The sequence below is a fragment of the Tamandua tetradactyla genome, chromosome 7, assembly GCF_023851605.1.
Source record: "Tamandua tetradactyla isolate mTamTet1 chromosome 7, mTamTet1.pri, whole genome shotgun sequence".
NCBI lineage: Eukaryota > Metazoa > Chordata > Mammalia > Pilosa > Myrmecophagidae > Tamandua > Tamandua tetradactyla.
The window spans coordinates 57988737-58015667 of record NC_135333.1 but is presented as its reverse complement, the minus strand read 5'-3'; the positions used below and the strand labels follow the sequence as shown (position 1 = coordinate 58015667).

At 40.0% G+C, this 26931-nt stretch overlaps 1 protein-coding gene across 3 annotated transcripts in view; it reads right to left on the bottom strand.

Annotated features, from left to right (window-relative positions):
• Nucleotides 1–26931, bottom strand: part of IL15RA (interleukin 15 receptor subunit alpha) — a 77988-nt gene that overhangs the window by 29604 nt on the left and 21453 nt on the right. The window lies entirely within an intron of this gene.

Genomic DNA, 26931 nt, shown 5'->3' with positions numbered 1-26931 from the left:
TATATTACCCTTTTTTTTTTTTTTAATCATTTATAGTCTGTTGATATTTCTGCATCTTTGGAAAATTTCTTTTCTGTTATAAAAGCTTTTAACATAAGAGTTAAAGATAATCTTACTTTAATGAACTGTAGGGAGTACTTCATGCTTTTATTCTCCATTACATCACAAAAAAGTACAAAATAGAAAATCTGAATTTTTTTCCACTATGCAAAAATGAAAATGAATGAAATTGTTATTATTTATCACGCACTTAATGTAAAGTGCTGTAAATCCCAAGAAAGTATCTACACATAGGCCTTGATAAAAGTTAAAATAATGTCCTCTTTGGTACCAATTCTGTGATTGGGGCTCCATAAAGAAACTCAAAGAAGGTCCCTAGTTCTTGAAAGGTGACAAGTCAGCCATTGCGTTGCTCTACCATGTGAACCACTTCCGCCAAACCCAGATTATTGGTGAATCCTTGCTTAGGCTCCAGTGCCATGGAGAGTCGATTGTAAATGAAGTTAAGAAGCAGGGTTTTTCTTTAGTCACTTGAAATAACTATGTGATATCACACTATATTTTCTATTAACTCAATATGTTATTCTTAGGTTTTCTTGTGTGAATAAGAGATGAATAAGAAATGGTTTCTAACGTCAAATCTTGCGTTGGGCAGTAGAAGGGGTTGAGAGTTGGCTGTGTTGGAGGGAAATTCCTGTGGAGGAAAGTTCTATGCAGCTTGTAAGGACAAGTTGAGAAAGCACTTCCTCCTATTAAGTGTGCAGATAGGCTGAGTGGTTCATTATCTGAGAAGTTGGTAAAGGGCAGCTACCAAGGTTATCAAGTCAGATAAAAGATATAAATCTATGGGCTGCTCATAGATGGAATCTACCAAACATTCTAAGAAGAATTAACCAGTCCTCTCAAACTCTTCCAGAAAATCAAAGAGGAGAGAACATTACTTAATGCATTCTATGAGGCCAACATCACCCTAATACCAACACCTGATAAAAATACTGTAAGAAAAGAAAATTACAGACCAATTTCTCGTGAATATAGATGTAGAAGTTGCAACAAAATACTAGCAAACTGAATCAAACAACACATTAAAAGAATTACAAACCATGATTAAGTGAGACTTACACTAGCTATTCAAGGGTCGTTTCACATAAGAAAACCAATTAATGTAATACATCACATTAATAGGAGGAAGGGAAAAGCCTAATCACTTCAACTGATGCAGAAAGATATCTAACAAAATATAGTACCCTTTCTTGATAAAAAATGCTTAGAGAAATAGGAATAGAAGGAAACTTCCTTAACACAATAAAGGGCATATATGAAAAACCTACTGCTAACATCATACTAAATGGAGAAAACTGAAAGCTTTCCTTCTGAGAGCTGGAACAAGACAAGGATGCCCACTATCAACACTGTTACTCAGCACTGTGCTGGAAGTTCTAGCCAGAACAATTAGAAAAGTAAAAGAAATAAAAGGCATCCAATCTGGAAGGCAGATAACATGATCCTATATAGAGAGAGTCCCAAAAAACTACCATAAAGCTACTAGTGCTACTTCAGCAAAGTGGCAGGGTACAAGATCAACATGCAAAAATCAGCAGTGTTCCTATATACTAGTAATGACCAATCTGAGAGGGAAATCAAGAAAAAAGTCCATTTAGAAAAGCAATTAAAAGAGTCAAATATTTAGGAATAATTGTAAACAAGGTTGTAAAGGACTTATACAACAAAAATTACAAAGGTTTGTTAAAAGAAATCAAAGAAGATCTAAATAAATGGAAGGACATTCCATGCTTATGGTTTGGGAGATTAAATAATCATTAAGATGTTAATTCTACCCAAAATGATTTAAAGGTTCAAGGCAAGCCCAGTCAAAATTCCAACAGTCCACTTTGCAGAAATGGAAAAGCCAATCATCAGACTTACTTGGAAGGGTAAGGGGCTGAAAATAGCCTAAACCATCTTTAAAAATAAGAACAAAGTTGCAAGACTTCTTGGCTTTAAAGCTTATTACAAAGCTGTGGTGGTCAATGCAGCATGGTACTGGCACAGGGATAAACCCATAGACCAATGGAATTGAATTGAGAGGTCAGAAATAGATTCTCACATCTATGGCTGATTAATTTTTGACAAGGCTTTCAAGTTGACTCAATAGGTAAAGAATAGTCTCTTCAAAAAATGCTGCTGGAAGAACTGGATATCCATATATAAAGGAAAGAGGGAGGACCCTTATCTCATACCAGATATAAAATTAACTCAAGGGGTCAAAGACCTAAATATCAGAACTAAGGATATAAAACTCCTAGAAGAATTCACAGAGAAGCATCTTAAGGATTCTGAGTTAGGTGGTGGTTTTCTTAGACTTTACACTGAAAGCACAAACAACAAAAGAAAAAATGGATAAATGGGACGCTTTCAAAATTAAAAACTTTTGTGCATCAAAGGACTTGATCATGAAACTGAAAGGGCAGTCTACTTAATGGGAGAAAATATTTGGAAACCACATAGCTGATAAGGGTCTAATATCCAGAATATATAAGGAAACACTACAACTCCAACAACAAAAAGACAAAAGCCCAATTAAAAATGGGCAAATTCTCGAGTTCACATTTTTCCAAAGAGGATATATAAATGGCTAAAAAGCAAAGGAAAAGATTCCCAATATCATTGCTATTAGGAAAATGCAAATGAAAACCACACTGAGTCACCATTTCCCATCTACCAGGATAGCTACTATTAAAAAAACAGAAAATACAAGCGTTGGAAAGGATATGGAGAAATAGGAACACTCCTTCATTGCTGGAGGATCATGAGATGCTGCAGCTTCTGTGGAAGACACTTTGGCAGCTACTCAGAAAGCTAAGTGCAGAATTACTATGTGCCAGGTGATCCCACTTGTAGTTATATACTCAAAAGAACTGAATTAGGGACTTTAACAGATACTTGCATACCAAGGTTCAAAGAAGCATTATTCACAATTGGCAAAAGATGGAAGCAATCAGATATCCATCACCGCTATGAATAAATAAACAAAATGTGGTATATACCTATAATGGATTATACAACATTAAAAAGGAGTAAGTTCTGATTCATGTGACAACAGGGATGAGCCTTGAAGAAATTATGGCTGAGTGACATAGCCAAACACTTCGTATTTCACTGATTTGAAAGAATTGGAATAAGCAAATTCATGGAGTCAGAAATTAAAATATAAGTTACCAGAAGCTGGGTGGGGGGCGGGGGAGGGGGGATGGGTATAGGGAATGAGAAGTTAAAGCTTAAGTTGTACAGAGTTTCTATTTAGGTTGATGGACAAATTTTGGTAATGGATGGTGGATGTTAATTACATCATTAGTGTAATTAACAGCGCTGAATTATATATTTGAATGTGACTCAAAGGGGAAATTTTAGGTTGTATGTATGTTACTAGTATAAAAATTAAAAAACAACAGCAAGGAAACATATCACTTTGTAGCTACCAAATTGGTGAAGAGCCAGAAGTTGAGTAATATACCATGCTGGTGAAATATGTACCCTTATATTGCTTGTACAACCCTTAGTGAGGGCATATTCACTAGCTCTCAAGAGATTACAAATGCACATGCTTTCTGACCACCTATTCTACTTCTAGGAATTTATCTTAAAGATTTATCTACAAACTTGCGAAGGCTTGTTATAACCGTGTTATGTATCACATGCCCTTTAACCCAGAAATTCTACTTCCAAGAATTCATCTAACAGATATAGTAGCATATTTGTGAAGTGAGTATGTACAAAATTATTGTTTGGAATAACCAATATCTGTAAATAAGCTTGAATGCCATCAGTGGGAGACTAATTAAGTAAGGTATAGTATAGCCACAAGGCGCAGCTTTTTACAATGGACTAAGAAAGCTCTTTATGCACTGACATGGAAAGACTTCCAAGCTATATGGTTAAGTTAAAAAGAAAGGAAAGGGGGAAAAAAAAGAAAGGGAGCAGAACATGTATTATATGCTATATATGAAAAAGAAAGGAAAAACAATACATACACAATTATCTGTCTATACATAAAATCTCTCTGAAAGGGTATGCAAGAAACCAACAGCACTAGGAATGAGGTAGCTGAGAACTGTGGATGGGTGAACCTTTTCACATGTTTTGAAGTTTTGATGATGCAAATATTTTACCAATTAAAAATGTTTCTGAAACGTTTTGTGATGTTCCGTTTCTCAAGCTGGTATGTACACGGATGTTTATTATTCCGTTTTCTAACTTATATACACGCTGGGGTGAAAATCAATTTATTTAACAATCAGTCCCAAAGGGTTTGCTATTGAGGTATTCTGGACATCTTCAGGACAGTCTGTTGGGGGGACAGTGCATAGGTCACTCTCAGTTGGCTGTGCAATGTGATAAAGTACACTCAGTGAATATAAGGAAACTTTTATTGGGAAGAAGGTTAGCAAAAGAAGGTAAGAGCCAGAGCTAGAAGGATGAAAGTTTTCTTTAACCTGTAAAGGAGGGTAGAAAGACATGTAACAAAATGAGGTATCAGTGGCTAAGAGAGTTCAAATGGAGTCTAGAGGCTATTCTGGAGGCCACACTTATGGAAGCTTCAGCTCAATATTACTATTTATCATGGTTTGGCAAACTCCAACCAACGTCATTCCTGTTAACCCTAAAAAACACCTAGGGCTCTATCTGAGATTTTACAAATCTTTCATGCACTAAGTTTACTTTCCAGAAACCTACAACCTCCAGATGGTTCCTAGATCAGGTAAGTCCTGAAACCCAGAGGGGCCAGACTCTCCAAGACATCAACTAGTTCCATCCCCTTATCCTATACTGTTGACACCCTTTTTCTTTCTTTCTTTCTTTGATCTGGAAAACACATTTAATTAAAGTCAATATCCTTTCATAATAAAAATACTAAGAAAACTAGGAATAGAAGGGAAATTTCTCGACATGATGAAGGACATTTATCAAAACCCCATAGCAAATTCTGTCATTTTTCCTTGTAAACCCACACATGATGAGGAACATACTAACAGTAGGACAGTACAACTGAACAAACAAGGGTGTGAAAGTCTAGAACAATTAACGTGCCTGTTTTGGTTTGTTAATGCTGTTGCAAAGCAACTATACCAGAAATGGAACGGTCTTTTTTTTTTTTTTTTTTTGTGAATAGCATATCTACAAAAAAGCAATAAACTTCAAAGTACATTGTAACAAATAGTTATAGAACATATTTCAAAGTTTGGTATGGGTTACAGTTCTACAATTGTAGCTTTTTCTCCCTTCTGGCTGTTCCAAGGCACTGGAGACTAAAAGAAATATCAATGTAATGATTCAGTACTCATACTCATTTGTTAAATCCTATCTTCTCTGTTATAACTCCACCTTCTCCTTTGATTTTTCTCCCAATCTTTAGGGTAATATAGGCTAAACCCACTTTAGCTTTTTCATATTGGAAAGGGCTATTGATAATATGGGATGGGGGATGGAACTAGTTGATATTCTGGAGAGGCTGGCCCCTCTGCACTTCAGGATTTATCGGGCCTAGGAATCCATCTGGAAGTTGTAGGCTTCTGGAAAGCAATCACAGTGCATGGAAGCTTTGTAGCATCTCTGATAAAGCCCTAAAGGTGTTCTTTAGGGTTGGCAGGAATGGTTTTGGTTGGGGTTTGGCAAACCATGATGAATAGCAATATCTAACTGAAGCTTGTGCAAGAGCAACCTCTAGAGTAGCCTCTTGACTCTATTTGAACTCCCTCAGCCACTGACATCTTACTTGTTACAATTCTTTTCCTGGTTTTGGTTAGGATGGCATTGTTGATCCCATGGGGCCAAGGGCAGGATCATCCCTGGGAGTCATAGCCTACATGGCCAGGGAGACTTTCACCCGTGGATTCAACACCCCTTTTCAACATGAAAAAGTTAGAATGGGCATAGCTCAAATATCCCTAAATATTGGAAAAAGAATCAAAGGAGAAGGAAGAGTTATAATAGAGAAGATAGGATATAACAAATGAGTATGACTGTAGAATCATTATATTGATATTTCTTTTAGTCTCCAAGTGCCTTGGAACAGCTAAAAGTAAAAACCTGAAATTGTGCAACTGTAACCCATAACCTGTAAAACCGTGTTAAAAATCCACCCCTCTGCCCTGCCACCAATGGATCAACAATTCCATCCTGAACAAAAGGGGGAAAAGAAGTGTAACTAAAATAATATTAGTGGCAGAGAGAGTTCAAATAGAGTCAAGGGGCTACTCTGGAGGTTGCTCTTATGCATGCTTCAGTTAGACCTTGCTACCTATCATAACCTGCCAACCTCCAACCAGGGCCATTCCAGCCAATCCTAAAGAACACCTAGGAAAATAAGATTCCATTAGGGTTCCATGCACTAGAGTAACTTTCCAGAAACCTACAACCTCTAGATGGGTCCCTGAACTGGATGAGTCCTGAAACCTAGAGTGCTCAGCCTCTCCAGAACATCAGATATTTCCATCTCCCTACCTCATATTAGTGACAGACGCTTCCAACATGAAAAAGTTAGAATGGCCATAGGCCAAACACCCCTAAAGAGAAGGATAGAAAGATCAAAGGTGATGATGGAGTTATACAAAAGAAGATAGGATTTAACAAATGAATATGATTGCTGAATCATTAAATTGATATCTTTTAGTCTCTGTGCTGGTTTGAAATGATGTATGTACTCTAGAAAAGCTGTTTTAATTCTAATCTCATTTTGTAAAGGCAGCCATTTCTTCTAATCCCTATTCAATGCTGTATGTTTGAAACTGTAGTTAGATCATCTCCCTGGAGATGTGATTTAATCAAGAGTGGTTGTTAAGCTGGATTAGGTATTGACATGTCTCCACCCATTCAGGTGGGTCTTGATTAGTTTCTGAAGTCCTATAAGAGAGGAAACATTTTGGAGAATGAGAGCAATTAAGAGAGAGCAGAGCAGCTCTCTGCCGGCGCTCCCGCCACCATCTAGCCCTCTTCATCCCCCTTCTCCGCCGGCGCTCCCGCCGCCATCTAGCCCTCCTCTTCCCGCTTCTCCACCAGCGCTCCCGCCGCCATCTAGCCCTCCTCTTCCTCTTTCTCTGCTGGCGCTCCTGCCGCCATCTTGCCCTTCTCTTTCCCCTTCTGCTCTGGCGGCTGTCCATCCGCCATCTTATCCTTCCCTTTCTCCTCCTACTCCAGCAGCTCTCCAACCACCACCGTGCCCTCTTCCGCCTTCACCGGCTCCTCCGCCACCGTCCTCGACAGCCTTGCCATCCTCACCTTTCTTCCTCCAGAACAGCTACTAGGGGAGTAGAAACGATACAGAACAGCTCCAGGAGCCACGACAGAGATAAAAAAGACAGCGTACCCCATTCTGGAACGGCTGACTGGCTGGGAGAATCCGCTCCGGTGAGATCGCCGAGGGTCCCGGGCTTCCCCGGGCGGGGTGGCAAGCAGCCGGAGTCCCTCCTTTTCTCCTTCCCGGGCCAGCTGGGAGAAGTGCACAGGTGGTCCCCTCAAGCCGCGGCGGCTGGCGCCCCCACCACGTGCGGCCCCCCGGACCAACTGAGAGAATTGGATCAGAAATCCCCAGGCCGCGGAGAATGTGACCGGGGGGGATCCCTTCCAAACATGTGACTTCCCAGTCTGGCTGGGAACGGTGCACTCTCCTGGGCTGCGGCGGCTGGCACCCTCCCGCCAAGCTTGGCACCCTGGGCCAACTAGGAAATTCGGACGGGCGCTCTCCCGGGCTGCGGCGGCCGGCGACCCTCCCCGCGTTCGGACCCCCGGGCCGGCTGGCACTCTTCCAAGCCGCTTCGGCTGGCAAACCTCCCCCACGGTGAGAGTTTTCCAAAGCTAAAGGACCCACAGCACCTTTTACTGGTGGGACCTGCAGACAAACGTGTGCCACGAGTGCCACCTACTGGGCAGGATAAGAAAAATAAACCCAGAGATTTCACAGAAAAATCTTTCAAACTGTTGGGTCCAACACCCAGGGAAATCTGACTGAATGCCCAGATGCCAGCAGAAGATAACAGATCACGCTCAGAAAATTGAACATATGGCCCAGTCAAAGGAACAAACCAATAGTTCAAATGAGATACAGGAGCTGAGACAACTAATGCTGAATATACAAACAGAAATGGAAAACCTCTTCAAAAACGAAATCGATAAATTGAGGGAGGACATGAAGAAGACATGGGCTGAACAAAAAGAAGAAATAGAAAAACTGAAAAAACAAATCACAGAACTTACGGAAGTGAAGGATAAAGTAGAAAAGATGGAAAAAACAATGGATACCTACAATGATAGATTTAAAGAGACAGAAGATAGAATTAGTGATTTGGAGGATGGAACATCTGAATTCCAAAAAGAAACAGAAACTATCCGGAAAAGAATGGAAAATTTTGAACAGGGTATCAGGGAACTCAAGGACTATATGAACCGCACAAATATACATGTTGTGGGTGTCCCAGAAGGAGAAGAGAAGGGAAAAGGAGGAGAAAAACTAATGGAAGAAATTATCACTGAAAATTTCCCAACTCTGATGAAAGACCTAAAATTACAGATCCAAGAAGTGCAGCGCACCCCAAAGAGAATAGACCCAAATAGGCGTTCTCCAAAACACTTACTAGTTAGAATGTCAGAGGTCAAAGAGAAAGAGAGGATCTTGAAAGCAGCAAGAGAAAAACAATCCATCACATACAAGGGAAACCCAATAAGACTATGTGTAGATTTCTCAGCAGAAACCATGGAAGCTAGAAGACAGTGGGATGATATATTTAAATTACTAAAAGAGAAAAACTGCCAAGTCTCCTATATCCAGCAAAATTGTCCTTCAGAAATGAGGGAGAAATTAAAACATTCTCAGACAAAAAGTCACTGAGAGAATTTGTGACCAAGAGACCAGCTCTGCAAGAAATACTAAAGGGAGCACTAGAGTCAGAACCGAAAAGACAGAAGAGAGAGGTATGGAGAAGAGTGTAGAAAGAAGGAAAGTCAGATATGATATATATAATACAAAAGGCAAAATGGCAGAGGAAAATATTATCCAAACAGTAATAACACTAAATGTTAATGGACTGAATTCCCCAATCAAAAGACATAGAATGGCAGAATGGATTAAAAAACAGGATCCTTCTATATGCTGTCTACAGGAAACATATCTTAGACCCAAAGATAAACATAGGTTGAAAGTGAAAGGTTGGGAAAAGATATTTCATGCAAATAACAACCAGAAAAGAGCAGGAGCGGCTATACTAATATCCAACAAATTAGACTTCAAATTTAAAACAGTTAAAAGAGACAAAGAAGGACACTATATACTAATAAAAGGAACAATCAAACAAGAAGACATAACAATCATAAATATTTACGCACCGAACCAGAATGCCCCAAAATACGTGAGAAATACACTGCAAACACTGAAAAGGGAAATAGACACATATACCATAATAGTTGGAGACTTAATTCCCCACTCTCATCAGTGGACAGAACATCTAGACAGAGGATCAATAAAGAAATAGAGAATCTGAATATTACTATAAATGAGCTAGACTTAACAGACATTTATAGGACATTACATCCCACAACAGCAGGATACACCTTTTTCTCAAGTGCTCATGGATCATTCTCAAAGATAGACCATATGCTGGGTCACAAAGCAAGTCTTAACAAATTTAAAAAGATTGAAATCATACACAACACTTTCTCGGACCATAAAGGAATGATGTTGGAAATCAATAATAGGTGGAGGGCCAGAAAACTCACAAATACATGGAGGCTCAACAACACACTCTTAAACAACGAGTGGGTCAAAGAAGAAATTGCAAGAGAAATTAGTAAATACCTCGAGGTGAATGAAAATAAAAACACAACATATCAAAACTTATGGGATGCAGCAAAGGCAGTGCTAAGAGGGAAATTTATTGCCCTAAATGCCTATATCAGAAAAGAAGAAAAGGCAAAAATGCAGGAATTAACTGTCCGCTTGGAAGAACTGGAGAAAGAACAGCAAACTAATCCCAAAGCAAGCAAAAGGAAAGAAATAACAAAGATCAGAGCAGAAATAAATGAAATTGAAAACATGAAAACAATAGAGAAAATCAATAAGACCAGAAGTTGATTCTATGAGAAAATCAATAAGATTGATGGGCCCTTAGCAAGATTGACAAAAAGAAGAAGCGAGAGGATGCAAATAAATAAGATCAGAAATGGAAGAGGAGACATAACCACTGACCTCACAGAAATAAAGGAGGTAATAACAGGATACTATGAACAACTTTATGCTAACAAATACAACAATTTAGATGAAATGGACAGGTTCCTGGAAAGACATGAACAACCAACTTTGACTCAAGAAGAAATAGATGACCTCAACAAACCAATCACAAGTAAAGAAATTGAATTAGTCATTCAAAAGCTTCCTAAAAAGAAAAGTCCAGGACCAGATGGCTTCACATGTGAATTCTATCAAACATTCCAGAAAGAATTAGTACCAACTCTCCTCAAACTCTTCAAGAAAATTGAAGTGGAGGGAAAACTACCTAATTCATTCTATGAAGCCAACATCACCCTCATACCAAAACCAGGCAAAGATATTACAAAAAAAGAAAACTACACACCAATCTCTCTAATGAACATAGATGCAAAAATCCTCAATAAAATTCTAGCAAATTGTATCCAACAACACATTAAAAGTATTATACATCATGACCAAGTAGGATTCATCCCAGGTATGCAAGGATGGTTCAACATAAGAAAATCAATTAATGTAATACACCATATCAACAAATCAAAGCAGAAAAATCACATGATCATCTCAATTGATGCAGAGAAGGCATTTGACAAGATTCAACATCCTTTCCTGTTGAAAACACTTCAAAAGATAGGAATACAAGGGAACTTCCTTAAAATGATAGAGGGAATATATGAAAAACCCACAGCTAATATCATCCTCAATGGGGAAAAATTGAAAACTTTCCCCCTAAGATCAGGAACAAGACAAGGATGTCCACTATCACCACTATTATTCAACATTGTGTTGGAGGTTCTAGCCAGAGCAATTAGACAAGAAAAAGAAATACAAGGCATCAAAATTGGAAAGGAAGAAGTAAAACTATCACTGTTTGCAGACGATATGATACTATACGTCGAAAACCCGGAAAAATCCACAACAAAGCTACCAGAGCTAATAAATGAGTATAGCAAAGTAGCAGGTTACAAGATCAACATTCAAAAATCTGTAGCATTTCTATACACTAGTAATGAACAAGCTGAGAGGGAAATCAAGAAACGAATCCCATTTACAATTGCAACTAAAAGAATAAAATACCTAGGTATAAATTTAACTAAAGAGACAAAAAACCTATATAAAGAAAACTACAAAAAACTGTTAAAAGAAATCACAGAAGACCTAAATAGATGGAAGGGCATACCATGTTCATGGATTGGAAGACTAAATATAGTTAAGATGTCAATCCTACCTAAATTGATTTACAGATTCAATGCAATACCAATCAAAATCCCAACAACTTATTTTTCAGAAATAGAAAAACCAATAAGCAAATTTATCTGGAAGGGCAGGGTGCCCCGAATTGCTAAAAACATCTTGAGGAAAAAAACGAAGCTGGAGGTCTCGCGCTGCCTGACTTTAAGGCATATTATGAAGCCACAGTGGTCAAAACAGCATGGTATTGGCATAAAGAAAGATATATCGACCAATGGAATCGAATAGAGTGCTCAGATATAGACCCTCTCATCTATAGACATTTGATCTTTGATAAGGCAGTCAAGCCAACTCACCTGGGACAGAACAGTCTCTTCAATAAATGGTGCCTAGAGAACTGGATATCCATATGCAAAAGAATGAAAGAAGACCCATATCTCACACCCTATACAAAAGTTAATTCAAAATGGATCAAAGATCTAAACTTTAGGTCTAAGACCATAAAACAGTTAGAGGAAAATGTTGGGATATATCTTATGAAACTTACAATTGGAGGCGGTTTTATGGACCTTAAACCTAAAGCAAGAGCACTGAAGAAGGAAATAAATAAATGGGAGCTCCTCAAAATTAAACACTTTTGTGCATCAAAGAACTTCATCAAGAAAGTAGAAAAACAGCCTACACAATGGGAAACAATATTTGGAAACGACATATCAGATAAAGGTCTAGTATCCAGAATTTATAAAGAGATTGTTCAACTCAACAACAAAAAGGCAGCCAACCCAATTACAAAATGGGAAAAAGACTTGAATAGACACCTCTCAGAGGAGGAAATACAAATGGCCAAAAGACACATGAAGAGATGCTCAATGTCCCTGGCCATTAGAGAAATGCAAATCAAAACCACAATGAGATATCATCTCACACCCACCAGAATGGCCATTATCAACAAGTGCTGGAGAGGATGCGAAGAAAGAGGCACACTTATCCACTGTTGGTGGGAATGTCAAATTGTGCAACCACTGTGGAAGGCAGTTTGGCAGTTCCTCAAAAAGCTGAATATAGAATTGCCATATGACCCAGCAATACCATTGCTGGGAATCTACTCAAAGGAATTAAGGGCAAAGACACAAACGGACATTTGCACACCAATGTTTATAGCAGCATTATTTACAATTGCAAAGAGGTGGAAACAGCCAAAATGTCCATCAACAGAAGAGTGGCTAAACAAACTGTGGTATATACATACGATGGAATATTATGCAGCTTTAAGACAGGATAAACTTATGAAGCATGTAATAACATGGATGGACCTAGAGAACATTATGCTGAGTGAGTCTAGCCAAAAACTAAAGGACAAATACTGTATGGTCCCACTGATGTGAACCAACATTCGAGAATAAACTTGGAATATGTCATTGGTAACAGAGTCCAGCAGGAGTTAGAAACAGGGTAAGATAATGGGTAATTGGAGCTGAAGGGATACAGACTGTGCAACAGGACTAGATACAAAAACTCAAAAATGGACAGCACAATAATACCTAATTGTAAAGTAATCATGTTAAAACACTGATTGAAGCTGCATCTGAGCTATAGGTTTTTTTTTTTACTATTATTATTACTTTTATTTTTTTTCTCTATATTAATATTCTATATCTTTTTCTGTTGTGTTGCTAGTTCTTCTAAACCAATGCAAATGTACTAAGAAATGATGATCATGCATCTATGTGATGGTGTTAAGAATTACTGATTGCATATGTAGAATGGTATCATTTCTAAATGTTGGGTTAATTTCTTTTTTTCTGTTAATTAATAAAAAAAAAAAAGAGAGAGAAGAGCAGAGTGACATAGCCATGAGAAGCAGAGTCCGCCAGCCAGTGACCTTTGGAGATGAAGAAGGAAAATGCCTCCCAGGGAGCTTCATGAAACAGGAAGCCAGGAGAAGAAGCTAGCAGATGATGCCATGTTCACCGTGTGCCTTTTCAGATGAGAGAGAAACTCTGTGTTTGTCATGTGCCCTTCCACTTAAGAGAGAAACCGTGAACTTCATTGGTCTTCTTGAACCAAGGTATCTTTCCCTGGATGCCTTAGATTGGACATTTTCTATAGACTTGTTTTAATTGGGACATTTTCTCTACCTTAGAACTGTAAACTAGCAACTTATTAAATTCCCCTTTTAAAAGCCGTTTTGTTTCTGGTATATTACATTCCGGCAGCTGGCAAACTAGAACAGTCTCCAGTATCTTAGAGCAGCTAGTAGTGAAAATCTAAAATTGTAGAATTGTAACCCATGTCAAACTCTGAAATCTGTTCTACAACTAATTGTGATGCTGTACTTTGAAATTTATTGCTTTTTTTGTATTTATGTTATTTTTCACACACAAAAAAAGAAAGAAAAAATTTGATTGTGATGATAAAAAATATTTAAGCCTTCTAGCCTCCTATATTCTGGAGCAGCTAGAAGGAAAAATCTGAGAGGATCATATGGTAGCCCATGACAAATTCTGGGATCTGTCCTGTAACTACTTATTGAAGAGTACTTTGAAAACTATTGCTTTTTCATTTCTTTGCTTTGTATATATGCTATACTATACAATAGAAAAGTTTTTAAAAATCCACTCCTCCTTCTAATTAAAAGTTGAAAGATCTGGGCAAAGATTTTGAACCAAAGATTTTCTTAGAGATAGAACTTAATGGCTAAAACCCAGGGTCTAGAGCCTTGCCCAACCAGATACATTTGTTTCATTTCTGTGGCACCTCTATGCAGATGCTCAGTATAATCTTTAGGCTGAAACTAAACCCTCCAGCTGGTCTAATGGCTTATTAGCATGACACTTACAACAGCTGGGGAATGAATGAATCCGTTTTCACTTCTCATATCTGAGTTTAGGAGTGTGCTGGGATCAGGTAGTCCCAGCCTGAGAGTCTGAGGATGTTTATACTTTAAAATACGGTGAACAACTCCCAAGTGGATGAGGTAAGTTCTGGAACCTTTCCAGATCAGGCTGGGTGATAGGTTTGGAGGGGGACAGATTCTGGACAATCTGACTGTCACCCACAGTTCTGCATAGGCTGGTAAGGATTTTGGAATCTAGGAATTTGAATCTCCATCAGTCCCGGAAAACATTGCTGTACTTTTAGCTGGATATCCTGGAGGCACTGATTTCCTTCTGTTTCATTCAAATAAGCTGGACTTGTTTGATTTACCCCAATAGCATCTGAACTTTCTTTTGGCTATGCAGTGTCTGAGATCAGCTTTAACTAGTACTGGGGCCCCCAAATAGCAGCTTTCTCCTTCCTTATCACCTTGTGGTAGTTAGGTTAAGATGTCAACTTGACCAGGGAAAGGTGCCTAGTTTTGTTGCTGTGGACATGAGCCAATGGCATGTGAACCTCATCTGTTGCTGATTACATCTGCAGTCAGCTAGGAGGCATGACTGCTGCAGTGAATGATGTTTGATTTAATTGGCTAGAAGCTTAAATGAGAGAGGTCAACACAGACAGCCCAAGCAGCTCAGCTTGGCCTTTACCTCATCTTAGCACTCGCAGCTCAGCCCAGGCCTTTGGAGATGCAGAAAGGAATCACCCCTGGGGAAAGTTGTTGGAACCCAGAAGCCTGGAGAGAAGGCCAGCAGAGATCACCCTGTGCCTTCCCATGTAAGGAAGAACCTCAGTTGAAAGTTAGCTGCCTTTCCTCTGAAGAATTATACTTTAACTAAATAAATCCCCTTTTATTAAAAACCAATCCATCTCTGGTGTGTTACATTCCAGCAGCCAACAAATAAGAACACACCTGCTCCTTGGTAACTGGTCTTTCTCTATCAAGAAACCCTGCTTGGACTTTGTCCATCATCTCTCCCACAGAGCAACTGCCTGATTTAAACACGCCCCTGCTGCTGGATAAGGTTTGGGTATGCAAGGACCATGCCAGAAACATCCTGACCCTTGTTCCCCTGATGCCAGGTACCACCGCCTGTGCATGCCCCACCAGTCTCAGGTTGGACCTCTCTAGACTTCAGAATCAGAGTGAGCTGTGTCTGATTTCAGAACACTGTTAGAACAAGCTATTGCAAAGGGCCTGGTAGTCTTCGGAGTGGCCAGCCAAATGGTGTGTCTTCCCTCAGACTTCAAGAAGTCCTCACCTCCATGCTTCAGGTTCTCTTGCCAGGGTTCCAGCATGCTTCACACCTGAGCTCACCTGAGCTGTGATAGCTCAGAGGGTTGGCTACTTTAGGCTTTACCTTTGGCTTCCCTAGTCTCAAGAGAGAAATGGATTAGGTTGAGAACCACTGTTTTAAAATGAAAAGTAAGCTTAGCCAGATCCTGAAAAAACAGTGATTATTCTTAGCTCCTGCAGATTTTCCTCCCAAACCTTTTTCTGCTGCTGAGTCTGCAAGTCAAGGTCTAAAGTCACTGTTATCTCTCCTTTCTTCTTTGTAATCTCTAGGAACTCGTTGTCATCAATGGATTTTAAAAAGTCCAGTTTTCATGCTATTGGAAGAAAAAGTCACAATGGAAAGAAGGAGGAGAATGTACCCTGTGATACTGCAGCAGAATTGGGGTTGGAGGTATCAGTGTGTAATCATAGCTATGTGCACATGCACACACCTGTGTGTGTGTTTCCTAGCACTGTCCTCTGACAGTGCCTAGAAGCAATGATGTATTAGCAGCAAGCACATCCGTGCCCAGATCTTCATTTATAAATACCATTCTCCACTAAAAGGAACCAAGGCTTCTTGGAGAAAATGCTGATTCCTGGGCTAGGACCAGGAAAATACATAAGCCTGGAATATCCTGATGTATTGGAAAGTAAGGAAGTGCTCAAAGGATGTCATAAAAGGACTAGGACAATGTAAGATGAGCCTGGTATATCTTGATGTATTGGAAAGTAAGGAAGTTTTCAAAGGATGTCAAAAGGATATGGGAGCCAGGTTAAATGGACTCTTACTGGCCAATTTGAGCATCAAAAGAAATATAGATAGCAATAGATTACAGCTAATAGAATAAAATAGAATAAGCCCTCATAAATCTGTACAAATCTGTATTTGTTCCTAAATAAAGGAACAAATAAGTAAAAAGGGGAGAAGAGAAAGCCTTCCTTATAGTATAATGCCACCTAGTAAATATAGAAAGCATAATGGAATAAAAAAAGAAATAGTGGATGCTAAAACCAGAGGGTTAAAGTCTTCAGTAGAACAGGATATTTATATAGTGTGGTGGATTTGTTTTGGTGCAAGTTTAATTTTAATAAATTTAATAAGTTTAATAAATTTGTGCCAGTTTAGCTAAGCTGGAATCACATCTCCCTGAAAGTCCTTCTTTGTGGGCTGCCAAGTGAGTGTGCGACCCAAGAAACACATTATGTGAGCTCTGGAAGGTGAAGTGAAGGAGTGGCCATATTCCCTTACCCTTGGGAGGCTGCTGCAGGTGGAAGGCGCTACTGCAGCTCACACACAGCCGCTGCTTAGCTGTCAGCTCACTTGGGTGACATGGAAGCCTGACAGCGACTCCAGCCTCTGACTTCCCTTCAGTTCCTCTCATTCTTGGGCCAGGTGCATATTTAGCTCCATGATGAAGCACACCTTCTCCTGCAGTCCACCTTCACCACTGAAGTTCAAGTCTTGACCATGATGAAGAGCCGACAGGGGTGCCAGTTGGTCCTTGTGGGCTCCATTTCAGCTTCACAGGTTGTTCCAGCTTGGCCTTTGATTCCTTTCCTGAACGCTGCTCTCTGGACCTCAGGCTGCAGCACAGACACAAATACCACAGCCTCAAACAGACTGTAACCAGCTCCCACAATTACACAAGGCCAAATCCATGCAATAAATCCTTGTATATACATATCCATATGCACACACGTGCACATACACATAGGCATATATACACTTGTTTATATGCATATGCATAAATACACATGCACATATACATACATATGTGGACATGTAAAAGTGATTCTGCTAGTGGTTCTGCTTCTTTTAGATCTTCTTTTCTTAGATTCTCATCAGAATCCTGACTGATATATAGTCTCTTCCTAAAAATTAGTTACTAATTTAAAATGGGAAAAATTGTAACTTTATTATTGGGGAAACCTGGTAAGTACCACCTTAACCAAGTAACTGAAGTTAGCATCCCCAATATTGGGACAAACCAATATCATGTACCTCCTGCTAGGATTCACTGAGACAGGTACCACATCACATCTGTGGCTTTCCTGCCAAAAATGCATAACCTGGATCTAATCATGAGGAAACACCAGATGAACCCAAACTGAGAGTCATTCTGAAAAACAGTTGGTCTGTATTTAAGATCAAGAAAGGAAAAAGGCTGAAGAACTATGATTGAAGGAGGCTAAAGGGCTATGATAACCGAATGCAACATGCCAGCCTGGACTGGCTCTAGAATTAAGGGGTGGGAGGGGATTGTTAGAATGGACATAGCTGGGACAATCAACAACATTTGAATATGAACTGAATAGTTGATAATAATTTTGCATCAAGGTTAACTCTCCATGGCAGTGCCAGGGGTTTAGCTCCATGCTACCAAAATCTTAAATCTGCATTGTGCCAGTTTGAAAGGATGTATGTACCCTAGAAAAGCCATGTTTTAATCCTAATCCCATTTCATAAAGACCACCGTTTCTTCTAATCCCTATTCAGTCCTGTATGTTGGAAACTTTAATTAGATAATTTCCCTGGAGATGTGACTCAATCAAGAGTGGTAGTTAAACTGGATTAGGTGGAGACATGTCTCTATCCATCCTAGGTGAGTCTTGATTAGTTTACTGGAATCCTATAAAAGAGGAAACATTTCGGAGAAAGCGGGAGATTTGGAGAGAGCAGAGAATGACAGAGCCACAAGAAAGCCACAACAAAGCATGTTGCAGAACTAAGAAGCACAGAGTCCACTTTGGGCACTGAAGAAGGAAAATGCCTCCCAGGGAGCTGGAGAGGAAGCTAGCAGATGACGCCGTGTTTGCCATGTGCTCTTCCAGCCAAGAGAGAAACCCTGACCGTGTTTGCCATGTGCCATTCCAGATGAGAGAGAAATGCTGACCATGTTCACCATGTGCCTTTCACTTGAGAGAGAAATCTTGAACTTCATCGGCCTTCTTGAATCAAGGTGTCTGTACCTGGATGCCTTGGATTGGACATTTCTATAGACTTGCTTTAATTGGGACATTTTCTTGGCCTCAGAATTGTAAACTTGTTAAATTCCCCCTTTTAAAAGCTGTTCCAATTCTGGTATATTGCATTCCAGCAGCTAGCAAACTAGAACATGCATCTTTAGTGTGCTTTGCTATATGTTAACACAGCTGGGAAAGCACTCAGGGATGGAGAGAAATCACCTCTAGAAACATGTGATGGTAAACCATAATGGATGGTTCCCTTCCTTCGGAGAGAGCCTGAATCACACTTGGACCTTTGGGCTTTACGTAATCTAGGACCAGACAGCCACCATCCAGCCAAGGACTAATGACTCCAGAGGACAAGAGAGGTGAAGCCCCCAGGGGAAAAGCTAGACAAATACAGGATTCTTGTTGGAAGGAGTTTATCTGACTGGATTTTCCTCACCTACCCCTTTTCTTCCTGACCCCAGGTTTGCTCTTTGGAATTGCTGGCATATTATCTTGAAGTTAGAGGAATCTTATGAGCTTACACGGTCTGGCTGTCTGCCTCTGGAGCACGGATGGGCCCTGCATGGGCTATTCAGAACCTTAGGCAGGAGAGAGGTTATAAAAACCCCCACCTCACCCCAAATACCACACACACAGTTACTTACTAGACCACCTATTTCTTTGTTCTTGTAAAGACTCCTTGGACAAAGCTGAAGTTGCTTTAAGCTCTGGTTGATCATTCATTGTACGTTCATTGAGTGCTTTCTGCTTCTGTGTTCAGTATAGGAGATGGTGGGTGAGTGGCTATTACATAAGGATGATGGCTGATATATGCTACTGAAAATTGTTAGCCAGGCAAAGAAGAAGGAGAGAGAGAGCATTCCAGGGAGAAGGAATACCTTCAGCCCGGGCTCTGAGGCAAGAAGATGCTTCATGGAGGGAGTTAGAGGCCACAGACTATAAAATCTACACAAAGACCCAATCCACTTACCTACTTTTTGGTCCTACCCTTTGTGCCTGCTCTTTTCTTACCACTACTGTGAAATAGTGTGTTAGCTAGATTCAGTTGTCAACTTGGCCAGGTGAGCATACCTAGTCTTGTTGCTGAGGACATAAGCCAATGGTACGTGAATCTCATCTGTTGCCAATTACATCTGCAGTCAGCTAGGAGGCGTGTCTGATGCAATGAGTGACATTTGACTTAATTGGCTGGTGCTTAAATGAGAGATTGCAACGTAGCAGTGCTAAGCAGCTCGGCATTCCTCATCTCAGCACTTGCAGCTCAGCCCAGGCCTTTGGAGATGCAGAAAGAAGTCACCCCGGGGAAAGTTGTTGGAACCCAGGGGCCTGGAGAGAAGACCAGCAGAGACCATCTTGTGCCTTCCACATAAGAAAGAACCTCAGTGGAAAGTTAGCTGCCTTTCCTCTGAAGAACCAACAAAATAAATCCCCTTTTATTAAAAGCCAATCTGTCTCTGGTGTGTTGCATTCCGGCAGCTAGCTAACTAGAACAGATTTGGTACCAGGAGTGGGGTACTGCTGCAGTTTGCAAATACCAGACCTGTTGGAACAGTTTTTGGATGGCTAAAGGGAAGACTTTGGAGGAACCGTGAAGAGATTGATGGAGAAGTCCTGGAGGGCTTGAAGAGACTGTTGGTGTAAATGGAACTACTACCAATCTTGACAAAGGAGGACACAAAAGGGAGAGATTGGAGTTTGCAGAGTGAGAACCATGGAAGTTCGGGTCTGAAGCCAAGAAACCTTGGCCAGGAGAGTGGATCCACCTGTATGCGTGGAGAGGGTGAGTTTACCCTGAAGGGCGAGGATGAGTCTCCCCTCTCATTGCAGTGGAAGAGTTGTGCAGCCTCAGGCCTTGGAGAAGGCAGAGCACGCTCCTTGGGGGACTGGGAGAGCCTGGCTGCCACCATGTGGAGGGGTTGAGCGTGTGCCCCAGAAATGGCAGAGAGCCCAGGGGTGGCCCTGATGCCTGGAGAGAGTGGAGCCCAGAGGTGGTCTCCTTGATGTTCCCCGAGGTTAATTTGGAAAGAGGCCGGCCACTGCATAGGCCCTTGGAAGGGGTGGGACTGCCACTTTCTAAAGTCGATGGATAAATGACTTTCAGACTTTGAGATCCCATGGCACTTGCCCTGCAGGTTTTACACCTGTGTTCCAGTTTCTCCCTATGGAAATGACAATCTATATCCTGTGAATATCCTCCTTTGCAATTTGGCACCAGGCAACTTGTTTTGAGATTCACAGGTCCACAGCAAGAGAATTTTTTACATCTGTTTAAGGTGATGCTTGAAGTTGCCAAGTTGACAAGGGGTGGACATGTGTTAGTTAGATTCAGTTGTCAACTTGGCCAGGTGAGCATACCTAGTCTTGTTGCTGAGGACATAAGCCAACGGTACGTGAATCTCATCTGTTGCCAATTGCATCTGCAGTCAGCTAGGAGGCATGTCTGATGCAATGAGTGACATTTGACTTAATTGGCTGGTGCTTAAATGAGAGATTGCAACGTAGCAGTGCTAAGCAGCTCGGCATTCCTCATCTCAGCACTTGCAGCTCAGCCCAGGCCTTTGGAGATGCAGAAAGAAGTCACCCCGGGGAAGTTGTTGGAACCCAGGGGCCTGGAGAGAAGACCAGCAGAGACCATCTTGTGCCTTCCACGTAAGAAAGAACCTCAGTGGAAAGTTAGCTGCCTTTCCTCTGAAGAACCAACAAAATAAATCCCCTTTTATGAAAAGTCAATCCGTCTCTGGTGTGTTGCATTCCGGCAGCTAGCTAACTAGAACAAATAGTGAGCTCAGCAATGCTAACTATAAGAATAAAGTCCTGAAGAGGCAAACATCTCCCTGGATCTCCATCCCTCCATCCAATTAAATGGTAAAATAGATGAATTAACGAGAAGGTCCAAGAGTGGGGCCCAGTGGTCAGACAGATTCCACACATTTAGTTGTGCTCCATAAATACTCAGAAGCAAAGAACATGGGACTGAGAAGTACTTAGTCCATGTTCAAAACCAATACATTCCTTTTAGTTTTGGATAAAAGAGTGAAAGAATGAGTGAATGGAAGATAGGGGGAGTTAGGAGAAAAAGTACGGAGCTTAGAGGCAGAAGTTGAGTGACTGCGCAAGTCTCTTAACTTCACTGGATTTCAGTTTCATTACTTATAAAGTAAGTGTTCTAGTTTGCTAGCAGCCAGAATGCAACATACCTCTCAGCGAGTGCTGAGAGGAGGTATGCTGAGCTGCTTGGGCTGTGCTACGTTGTGCTCTCTCTTTTAATCACCAGCCGATTAAGTCAAACATCATTCATTGTAGCAGGCACGCCTCCTAGCCAACTGCAGATATAATCAGCAACAGATGAGGTTCATTGGCTCATGTCCGCAGCAACTGAACTAGGTGCCTTCACCTGACCGAGTTGACTGACTCTAACTACCACAATAAGCATAATAGCACTCACTTTAATTGGTTGCTAGGAGGTTCAAATGCTTTAAAGACTGTAAAATGCACTGTGTGGACTATGACACAAATGTTAATAATAATAATGATGATGATTATTACCATTCATTGGCCACTTTAGAAACTGAAGGTGGTAGAAGAATTCCTGAGGTCCCAAGAGAAAGTGACAACAGCACGTGTGACACAAGCAAAGATTTGAAAGTGTATCTCGTGTGGCCTCTGGAACCTTTTAAACAAGCTCAGGTTAGCCAGCTGAAGAATGAGAAAGCAAGTTGCACAGAAAGGAGCCATCACAGCTGAGGGTCCCTTTAAGCTAATTTGACCATTGACTACAGAAGTATGAGCCCGAGGAAAGCAGTAGAAGAATCATCCAGCTGAGCCAGCTCACAGAGTCATGAACTAAAGTGGTTTAAGTCACTAAGCTTTGGGCTGGCTTGTTACGTAGGAAAAGATAACTGATATACTGAAGGGGGAAAATAAAGGCAGTATTAAGAAAAACACTGCACTGTTTCTCTCTTTTTTGTTTCTTATACGCTAACTTAAATCTTCCATCCGTCTGTCATAATTATGCAGAGTCTGAAGGCAGTAAGAGGTGAAATATTTGTTCTGGCTAGTTGCATCCTACTGAGAATATAGTTATAGTCAACCCAAATACTATCAAGACACATTGTTATAGCTTTGATTCTTTTCACTTACTGAATTAATCTTTTGTTTCAGATCACTAAACACGTTCAATTCATTTTTGCTTTCAGCACAAGTTCAGTATTAGATTAAATGTAGAATCTACTCAAGCTACAAAAATATTCCCTATACTCTGAATTCATAATCCTTTAATCCTATTCTCAAGAGAATGTCCACAATTAAAAAAAAATCATTAAAAGTTTCCAACTCCCTCAATAAACTTTTTCCATAAAGGATGAGATAGTATATATTTGTGGGCTATATGGGTTCTGTTGCAACTACTCAACTCTGCCCTTGTAGCAAGAAAGCAACCACAGACAATATGTGGTTGCAAATAGGTTCCCCCCAAAACTTTATTTTCCAAACCTGGCTGCAGGTTTGGCCCACACGTCATAGTTTTCCAAACCCTGTTTTTAATTATTCATTTACACATTTAAGAGGAAGTCTCTCCTTATATTTAATCCTAATTCAAATTCTGCAAACTAGAGAACATGTTTTCTGGGTAACATATAGCTTCAAACCACAACAATTACTTCCCACTCACCCTCCTCCTTATACAGGTCTAGCTACATTGGTATCTGTGCTGTTTCTACAACACTTCAAGAACCATCTCTACTCAGGGCCTCTGCTCTTTCTGTTATTTCTCCTTGAGGCACCCCACATAGCCACATGTTGATTGTTTTAGGTCTTTCTTTAATGTCATTTCCCAGAGAGGCTCTCCTTGACCAACTTATATAAAATAGCAACATTATCAAATAAGTAAATATGTGTCAATTAAATAAATTATTATTGTTTTATTCAGTCAATTCTTTCTTTTTATTTGGCATGGGCAGGCTCCAGGAATCGAATCCACATCTCCAGGAATCGAACCGGGGTCTCCAGCACAGCAGGCAAGAATTCTGCCACAGCTCCACTGTTGCACCACCCTCAGTCAAGTCATATTTAAAATCATACACATCATTTTCCTTTTTTCATCCTTCACCATTCTCCTTGGAGTTCAGAGGTTTCTTCTGTCAATCATTTTCCTTCTTTCTTATGATACCTTCTTCAGAATTTCCTTAATAAGGTCCATTGGTGCTAAACAGTTTTTGTTTTGACTAAAAATGCCATTATATTACCTCCTTTCTAGGTCAAATGTTTCCGTGAGCATACAATTCTAGCAGCTAGCTTTCCCTCCCGCACACCGAAGGGTTCTGGTTTTCACTGCTGCTGTGGCTGTTGGAAAACCCACTGTGAGTGTAAGTCATTTTCCTTTGTCAGTAATCTTTCCTGTCAGATCTGGCTTTCAAGATCTCTTTGCCTTTGGTGGTCTGTAGATTCACTACAATGGTTCTTGGCTTCAGTCTCTTCTTGTTTGTCTTGCATCCATGTCTTTGATCAGCTCTGGAAAATGCTCAGCCATTGTCTTCTTGAATATCATCTCTCTTTCACATTCCCTAGTACCTTCTGGAACTCTGATCATTTGGTTCTTATCCTATCCTTTATGTCTTTTAGTCTCTCATAATCTCCATCTCTCTTGTTTTTCTGTGCTGAGAATTTCTTCAGACTTATCTTCTAGTTCACTAATTTCTCTTTAGCTGGGTATAATGTATTGTGTAACTTATAATGTGTGTTTGAATGTTGATTATTCACCGTGGATTTTATCTGTTTATTGAGGACAAGTACTTGCCAATGTAGTTTCAACAGTCAGTCACAAAGTTTCTATTTGAGGCAGGGTAGCTGCCTGCTAGTACCATCCTTCTGTTCTATACATTTTTAAACAGTTTGATATGAAAATAACACATGCAAAAGTATGTTAAAATGTTTGTGTACAGCTTAATGATTAATGATAAAATGAAGAGGCATGTACATACCAACCAGTTTAAGAAACTGAACATTAGCGATAACTTAGAGGCCACTGGAGTGCCCCTTCCCAGCAGCAGCCTCTTTCATCTCTCCAAGAGACAAACATATCCTGAAGTTTGTAATAATCATTTCTTTGTTTTTATTTATGATTTACATTTAAATAAGTATTCCCAATTAATATATTATTGTTTTTATGTTTTTGAATTTTTATACTTCAAATCAATTATTTTCTCCTATGCAATGTTGTTTTTCACTTGTATTGACGCATGTAGCTGTAATTTATCCACTTTTGCTATTAGTCTATAAAATGGATATACCACAATTTAATCATAATACCAGGATAGACAGTTGAATTGTTTCAATTTTTTTGCTACTAGAAATAGTAATACTATCAATATTCTTGTGTATGTCTGTTCTAGTTTGCTAGCTGCCAGAATGCAACACACCAGAGATGGATTGGCTTTTCATAAAAGGGGATTTATTTTGTTAGTTCTTCAGAGAAAAGGCAGCTAACTTTCCACTGAGGTTCTTTCTTACGTGGAAGACACAGGATGGTCTCTGCTGGTCTTCTTTCCAGGCCCCTGGGTTCTAACAACTTTCCCCGGGGTGACTTCTTTCTGCATCTCCAAAGGCCTGGGCTGAACTGCCAGTGCTGAGATGAGGAATGCCGAGCTGCTTAGCTGTGCTACGTTGCGATTTCTCATTTAAGCACCAGCCAATTAAGTCAAACGTCACTCATTGCAGCAGACACACCTCCTAGCTGACTGCAGATGCAATTAGCAACAGATGAGGTTCACGTACCATTGGCTTATGTCCGCAGCAACAAGACTAGGTATGCTCACCTGGCCAAGTTGACAACTGAATCTAACTAACACAATGTCTCTTGATATATACTGAGAAGAGTTTCTTTAGGGCATTTTCTTAGGAGTGGAATTCCTGAGACATGGCAATGCACATCATCAACTTTACTAGATAATATCAAACTATTTCCCAAGGAGTCTGCACCAGTTTATGTCCTCACGAGCAGTAGGTGAGTTCCTGTTCCACAGCCTCACGTATATTCATACTGTCTGTCTTAAGTTTTGCCTGGTTGGTGGATGTGCTATGGTAACTCACTGGATTTAATTTGCATTTCCCAATTATTAATGAAGCGGAGCAGATTTGCAAATATTTATGGACCATTTATATTTCCTAATCAAATACAATTCCCATTTATTTTTTTTGCCAGCTTTTCTATTAGGTTATTGTTTTGGTTTGCTACAGCTGCCAGAATATAATACACCAGAAATGGAACAGCTTTCACAAAGGGAATTTATTACGTTACAAGTTTACGGTCATAAGGCCATAAAAATGTCCAAACTAAGGCATCCAGAAAGAGATACCTTGACTCAAGAAAGGCCAATGTCTGTCACATGGGAAGGCACATGACTGGCATCTGCTGGTCTTTGTTCCCGGTTCCATTGCTTCCAGTTTCTGATGCCAGTAGTTTCCTCTCTAAGTGTCAGTGGGACTTCACTTAGCTCCTCTGGGACACAACTCTGGGTTCTGGTTTGTTTAGCATCTCATGGAAAAGCATATGGTGAAGACTGCTGGGCTCTGCATCTCCAACATCCATGTCTGCATCTGCATCTAAAGTTTTTCCAGAATGTTTCTGCTTTTAAAGGACTCTAGTAAACTAATCAAAACCCACTTTGATGGGTGGAGTCACACCTGCAATTGAGTGGGTCAATCTCCATGGAAACAATCTAATCAAAGGCTGTGCCCTAAACAATAGATCTGGCCCCACAATATTGAATTAGGAAAAGGACATGGCTTTTCTAGGGTACATAACAGCTTCAAACGGGCACAGTTGTCTTTTGCCTTTTGATTGGTTAAGCCTTCTTTAAGTATTCTTGGTACTAATTATTTGTTGGTTAGATAAGTTACAAATACCTTCTCCCAAGTTGTGGCTTTTCTTTTCATTTCCTTTTTGGTGTATTTAGATGAACAGTAATTTTCATTTTAACGTAGTCAAATTTATCAATTGTTCCTTTTTTTAATCAATCAATTTATTTATTTTTATTTAGGATGAGACCTTTTGTGTCTTATATAAGAGATCTTTCCCTGACTCAAATGTATAAAGAAATTCTGCTATGTTGTCTTCTAGGAGTTTTAAAATTTTTCCTTTCAAATTTAAGTCTTAAATCATCATGTGATTGATTTTTGTGTATGGTGTTAGGAAAGATGCAAATTTAATTTTACAAAACACAAAGGTAAATTATTATTGGACTGGAATCTCTTTTTTTAAAATGTCTTTATTGACAAATCTTCACACACAGAAGTCTATACATGGTGTGCCAGTTTGAAAGTATTATGTATCCCAGAAGAGTCATGTTTTTTTTAT